Here is a 7,612-nt window from a genome sequence, read left to right as displayed (position 1 = left end):
ACTTTTTCTATGATGTTTTTGGCTACAAAATTATAAGAAAATTATCAAAAATAACTACATTTATATTAGCGGATTTGGGCACATGTGATCGAGTTTCTTACTTTTTGCTATTCTAATAGCTCATGAGCTTAAAATTTTTATCTTAACTTGAACAGAAAAATTTAATTAGTTATTTATAGTTTTTTCACACGGATGAATAATCGCATTTGAGAAAGTGGAAAATTATAGATTTTTGATGTAGAATTTATATAAATATATCAAAAAGTAAACCATTAAACTAATTCATACGAACTATAAAATAATGAAAAGCTTAACTTATCACTTTATATGCATTTTATAATAATATTGAAATTGGTTTTTATATTTTTTAATACCAAATTCCGAAAATGAAAGTAAAGACATCAACATAATCCATGCTATTATACATTGAGTTCACACATTTATTTGTTTTTGAAATTGAATATATATGATTTTTCACAGTATACATTAAGAAATATTAGCAAAATTATTATTTAATTCATCAAGCAACTATTAATCAGCAAAGAAATTATGAAGATTGAACTGAGGCGTAGTTAAGCATATTACATTACTTATAAAGAAGTTGAATCGAAGGCTATTATTTTCAAAAAAATATTTGTTCTCTAAATTAGATGTTTAAAGTTAACTCTAAAACGTCTAATTATATTAAGAAGTCCGTATTAATAAATTAAAAAACTTATGTATGATTCTTATTCAATGAAACACTGCTTTCGCATTAAAAAACATTCTTTAAAATGTGTTAATTACATACATTAATAAAAAATTCTTATTAATTATCAAAACAGCTATCTGCTATCTTTTTATAAAACAATCATAATAAAAAGTCGAAAAGTTTCTAAAAAGTCTTATTTCTGCAAATTATGTGGTTTAAACACAGTATCGTCAAATTAGATTTTCATTTATTTCTAGTAAATATATAAATAAGCGGATTTTCATAATAATTATAGATAGATCATATATCTTTTTTTAGCGAATGCACCCATATATATTGACGGATGTAACAAATGTACCCACTATATTTTTTCAGAAGTTGATCGAGAATAAATTTTCAAAGATATTTATATATGAATAAAAAACACAGTAATAAAAGTCGCAACTTTAATCGTATCTTTTCTTATATTTAATCCTTTCAGTGCTTTAAAAAGACGTTGTGGGGTTGGATCATAATCTAAATGCAACTATGTAGACCTTTCCCTGCTAAGTCATGTGGATCATCCTGCCCAAAAATAAAAAAAATGCGGACGCTGCCACGGAAAGCCATGTGAACCCTGCTTTGGAAACGCATGTGAATTATGTCATGAATAGCCATTTACAAGTGCGAACCCACAGTGTAGATGTTGCCTGTATAAATGAGAAAATCTTTAATGTACGAGCATAAAAAAAGAAATAAACCATAGCAGTTTGCTTAAATTCATAATATTTTGTATATTGTATAAAGCAAACACTTTAACGTTTTATCCCCGCATTATTTTTGTTAAGATAAAAATTTTGTGTATTTGAACAACATTTTGTATTTTAATTCTTTAACTAAAAAATTTAGTGAGGCAGTATATTTTGAACCAAATAATTTTGCGAAATAAAATGAATTATAAACTAATTTCATATCGAAGCAAATTTTTTTTTAAATATTTTAATATATATTTATCTGATATATATTTAAATCGAACACTATTTTTTACAAAAGACAAAAAATAATATAAAAATTACAAAAAAGCCAGCACAGAACCTTAAAAAATTTAGAGCTCAAAATAATTATGTGTTTTTCTAAAAAAGCACAGGCAAAATAAAAAAAGTCTTGAATACATGTTTACAGAGATAGGAGCAGTACCTTAATATTGAAAAAAGCAGTAAATAATTGTGGCAGATAAGTGAAATCGAAATAGATGCACTAATTATAAGAATAAGTGCCTTTTTTCTACTAAATATTTTATATTATATTTAATAAACATGATTAAAAGTAAATTATAACTTCTGTTTAAATCTAAAGCATATATATTTTAAGTTTTATGAAATTATCAAAATCGAGTTTGTATATAATGACTGGATTAGAGAAGAAACATATTTTGCAACTATGATATTTACACTCCAGTGTATGAAATGGGCATGAGGTTGTAATAAATTTATTCTAAGATAAATGTATATCTCAAATACACTAAAATATCAGGATCAATGGTCTGTAAAAGTTATGAACGCTTGCCTAGTTTCTTATATTTTTTTAATAAAATCATTCATTTGATATAAAAAATGGCTATTTAAGTTTACAGTTAAATATAAATATAAAAATAGTCAAAAAAACTTAGTGTTATAGTATAATTTTTTTCAATGATAATTTATAATATATTAGATATCGATTTACCATTACCTAAACACTTTTAACGGCAGAAAAATCATTTTAGGAATAAATTTTGTCTGTTTTCACGTACATTTACTTCTTTTTTACCAATTAAAGTTTTATATTGCCGCAATATCGTCTTTAAAAAATAATATTATTAAGAAAATTGCTTCTATTTTTTAGAACTAAAATCATTTGATATAATTAGTCAATCTGAAAACGGAAAAGCTAAAAATAAATTTATAAAAAGTCAGCAGAGTTTACTTGTCTATATAAATGATTTCATAAAACAGAGTAGTTTGATAACTTACTAAAGCGAAAAATGCAACCCTCTATATATTGTTTTTTATCATATAGATGACAGCTAAAATAAAAAGAAATTTACACGCTTCAAATAAATAATATTTTGCAATTATTCTCATGGAATTTTAAATTAAAATTTCCTAAAAATTTCGTCTTTCTAATTGTAATATAAGAAGGGAAGACAGCAAAAAAAATCATCATAATGTTCAATATCTATATAAGTAAATATTTTAATGCCCTGAGGGTAATATTTATACATCAGCAATACTTGAATATATTTAATCATAAAAAGGGGAAGAAAAAATTATACATTATGCCAATGATTCATATTTTTGACCATAAAAGAAATTAAAGAAAAAAAATACACATAAATTGAAACAATTTCAGCGTATTTATTCGAAATCTCAAGAGATGTCTAAAAGATAAAATTTACAGTGCTAATAAGATATTTTTGGCAAAAAAAACAATAATTTTTTATTAAAACGCATCTAAAACAGAATATTTACAAAAAATAAAGTATAGTGCCCTAAAACCTAACATATTTATTTTTTAATGATGCCGCATATAAAAATATAAGGGATGCCAGACAAAGAAAGACATATTATTTTAATCTATCATATAGCGCTATGTAGATAAAAATAGTTATTATATTAATCTAAATGACGTCATATTAACTTAATTTCCCCAACGGACCCATGAATTTTATATCAAACATAGAGTGAGCACCACATGAATTTCAATAACAAAAAATCGGAAAAATTATCTTTTGATAATATTTATACCTTTCTCTAATTATGCATCAAAAAATAATCATATGTAGTTTAAAATAACTTTATGTTACAATAATTAATAAATACATCAATCCAGAGAATATTAATTCATATCAAAAAACCATTGAAATTATAGTAAACAAGGTCTAAGGATAATTTTTAATTGTCGCTATTTTTATTTTTAAAAAACATCATATTTGTATAGTTAATTTTTATAATCCTACAAAATTTCTGGTAATGATCATATATACAAAACCCCCTTAAATCGAACATTTTTAGAATAATAATATAATTTAAATCCAATAAAAAAAATTTATACCGTTGAAGAAAAGGATAGAAAAGTAAGATTTTCTAATTTAATCAATTTCGTAAAATATTATTAGATAAAACACTAGGTAAATTATTGTAAAAAATATTCTATGCTTTTTTTAAAAAAAAAACAAAAAATAATACACTGAATGTTAGCATAGTGAATAAAAATTTTAGCACAAATTAGTATTCAATCCTTTTAGGTTTCAGAAATTTTAAAATTTTATGCCGAAAACATTTGAGAATACATTTCTAGGTGTCTTGAAGGTAATTTTTATATCTATCAAAATATAAAAATTATATATTTTATATTTAAATCATGCTTGAATTATTTATTTTGATTTAAAAAGGGTACCACAATTTATCATATGCCCTGAACATATACTTATATAAATTACAACAAAAACATTGGTGGCACACAACAAAATTTCCAAAGTAAAAGCTATAAAATTGATTAATGACCAGTAAAAAACATCAAGACTAATCAAAAAAGTCCGAAATATTTTCATGTACGTAGTTGACTTATTTTACTTAACAGATTCACTTTATGGAAATATTAATGATAGATTTGGTAAAAAAAAGCATGTGGAAATATAAAATTATACTGGGAGTACATTAAATCATGCGAATCTGATATAATACAATTTTATTGCGAATATTGTTTATTTAGAAGAAAAGATTAATGCCAAAATAAAGCTCCATCGATATCTGGGATGACCATTAAAAACTAAATTCTATTTTAAAGCATTCTAACATCATTGAACTTGTTCAATTCCCTAAAAAATCAACACGCAATTATCAAAGAGATATATAAATATCGTTTTGTTGGTTAAAAAATCTTTTAGATGCACTGAGTTTACAGCAAAATGATTTTTTTTTGTAATTCATAGGACAACTAGCATTTATTATACAAGAATCCAAATAAAATGGTAACCTAATTTTTTTCTAAATCCACTTTATAGCCAGATGGAGAATAAATGTATCATGAAAACAATGAGGGTACCATTTTATTTGATATCCTTTGTTTTACTCAGAAAAGACGCACAAAGCCACTAATTTTTAATAAACTGTCATACCATTTAAAACCCGCACTATAATAAAATAAAACAGAATATTCTATCTTGATGCATAAATATCTCTGCAAATTATTCAAAAATCTATACATCTCATTTGTGTGCTAAATATTGATATTTATTTGGAATTTCATGAGTATGCAAAAAAGCATGCCATATTTTAAAATTGATATACTTAATTAATTTTATTTTAGTTTTTTTCATGTGTATATTATCTAAATTAATAAAGAAATCAATACTAAATAAAGAATATATTCATTGTAAAAGAAGATTTTTCATAGTTTCTAGGTCGAATATTGTATTTTTGATTTATTCAATGCAAAAGACGTATAACAGTGAAATTCGTAATATATTCACTTATATTATTTATTTCACAAGGGCATAATATAATAATCTCCTATATAGACATAAAGACGCAAAGTTTATGCCGAATTAAACTTTATGTTTCTAGAAAAATTGAAAAACAACTTTTAAAATAAATAGTAAATATTCAAATTATGTCATACGTAAAATCACAAAAAGTAAAAAATTATATGATCTTAATCACATTTCTGGCCCATATTTCTTGATCTAACAAAAAAGCACTTAAAAGTTATCGAATAAACTATACATAAATTAATTCTTAAGTTACCTTTTCATTATTTATAGTTACACAAGACATAGGAATGATAAGGTAATCATTAATAAAAACACACTAATTTTTGAAGATTTTTGTGTGTTAAAAATAATTTGCCAGACAAAAAGAAAACATAGTATTTACAAGAAAAATTGTAACGTAAATTCAAGTATAGTAGAAATTTCGTGTTTATGAAATCTATTTTACGAATGTTGATCCAAATAAGCATCGGAAAAAAATTTCTATACTTTTATGTGTGCTAATGTATGCATAAGTAAAGAGATTATATTTGACAATATTTGAGTTTCCTTATGCTTTAATAATCGTAATATTATTATTAGCAAGTCTATACAAAAATTAAGACATAAAATTGGGCGATCGTAATCATTGAACGAAATATTTATATCTCAATAATCATTTACTTACGCAGCGAAAGTTCTTTTTCTTCACACAAAGTTAAGAAAAAAAAGAAAAACATATAGTATCAGCCTTTAATTAAAAGTTTTGTATAGTATAGGACATCTGTTTTTTAATTCCAAATAATTTATAATTCTAGAATTTCTGAAATGCTTCTAAAACTTATCTGAATAATTTTTTACTGTCATAGATAAATACTCTAACTTGTTAAAAATGTTTTCGGGAAAGCCCCTAAAATTTTTTTACTTGTTCTATTTTAACTGAGGGCTATCTATTTTAAACAAAAAATTTATTGATTAAATATAAATAATGACCAAAAAAATTATGTGTAAGAATTGTGAAAAAATAAAAAGTACATGTTGCATTAAAAATAGTCTCTTTTATAACTATAATTTTTTTACCAGCTAAAATTATACATATATTCGATTCTGTTTTTAGAAGAAGAAATCTGTACCTGTTATATATTTTATTCTGACGTAATGAAAGCAAATAGTTCCGGAAATAATAAGAATTTAAACTCTCAATTCTTTTAAGATGTGATTATGCATTTCACAAATTTTGATTTTAGTAAGCCAATAAAAGTATTCAATATAGTTTTATATAGAGATTTGCTGTAAAAACTATAGAAAAAATACCTTTCTTAAATCTAAATATACTTTTTGCAGACTTTCTGCATTTTGAAGGCTATTTTATTTAACTTGTGGTTCAAAGGGGGAACGCCAGCAGCAAGAAAAAAATTTAAAATACGCCAAGAATATACTTTATGGGTTTAATACGTCAAAAACGCATTTATTAAAAATTTTTAGACAAATGTGAGCAATTATTTGGTTTTTATGAGCCCATAATTCTGAGTGTTAATATGTTAAGAATTTTAAATGATTTTACTATTTTGTCATAAATTAAATAGTTATTTTATTATTTAGAAAAGTATAAAACACATTTTGATAGTTTGTAGATATCAATTAGCTTTCATTTTGATATAATTCCTTCTTGCTCATCATATGTTAGAGAATTCGTAATAACATGTATTAGAAAACATATTTAAGATTTTTTATAAAAAATTATACAATTTATCAAAGAAATAAATTATTTGATTAAAATATATTCAAAGTGAGGCCAAACCCTTGTTTTATTTATAAAACTAATTTTTACGTTCTTAACTTTTTAAAATTTCTCCCCTATTCTTTATAATCAATATATACGACAAATTATTAGCATAATTTGCAAATAAAAGCATTCTTCTTTTCTAAGTTTTCTGCGTAAACATCATTTAATAACAAAAGTTGAGATCTTTAGCCCACTTTTTTTTCATTTTCATATGCTCAACACCTTTCATATTCTAATATTTCTATATGTATTATTGTCAAATAACACATATTTTATTACAAAACATATATTCTTTACTCTGTATACACACTATAGAATAAAATAAAATATAATTACTAGTTCTGTTTAAATTGTATAGTCTCCCGTTAAAATATTCTAATAATCAATCACTGTTCGAGTTTTTTTTTAAATTGTATTAACATAAATATTAACAATAATTCAATACATTATTGCACCTGTTAAACCTCTTTTTGATTGTTATATATTAATAACAATAAATCTGATTATATATTTTTAAAACTATGCATCACATGAATGAAATAATCATCAAAGATAAAAAACGCCTTCACTACGATTTATATGTAATATTAGGCACATAGAAATAATAAATATAGTCTAATTTTCTCAAAATAAGATCTATAACAAA

Source organism: Rhyacophila brunnea, unplaced genomic scaffold (genome assembly GCF_057557595.1).
Source record: "Rhyacophila brunnea isolate RB1 unplaced genomic scaffold, BYU_Rbru_1.0 scaffold_141, whole genome shotgun sequence".
Classification (NCBI taxonomy): domain Eukaryota; kingdom Metazoa; phylum Arthropoda; class Insecta; order Trichoptera; family Rhyacophilidae; genus Rhyacophila; species Rhyacophila brunnea.
This window is presented reverse-complemented; position numbering follows the sequence as displayed.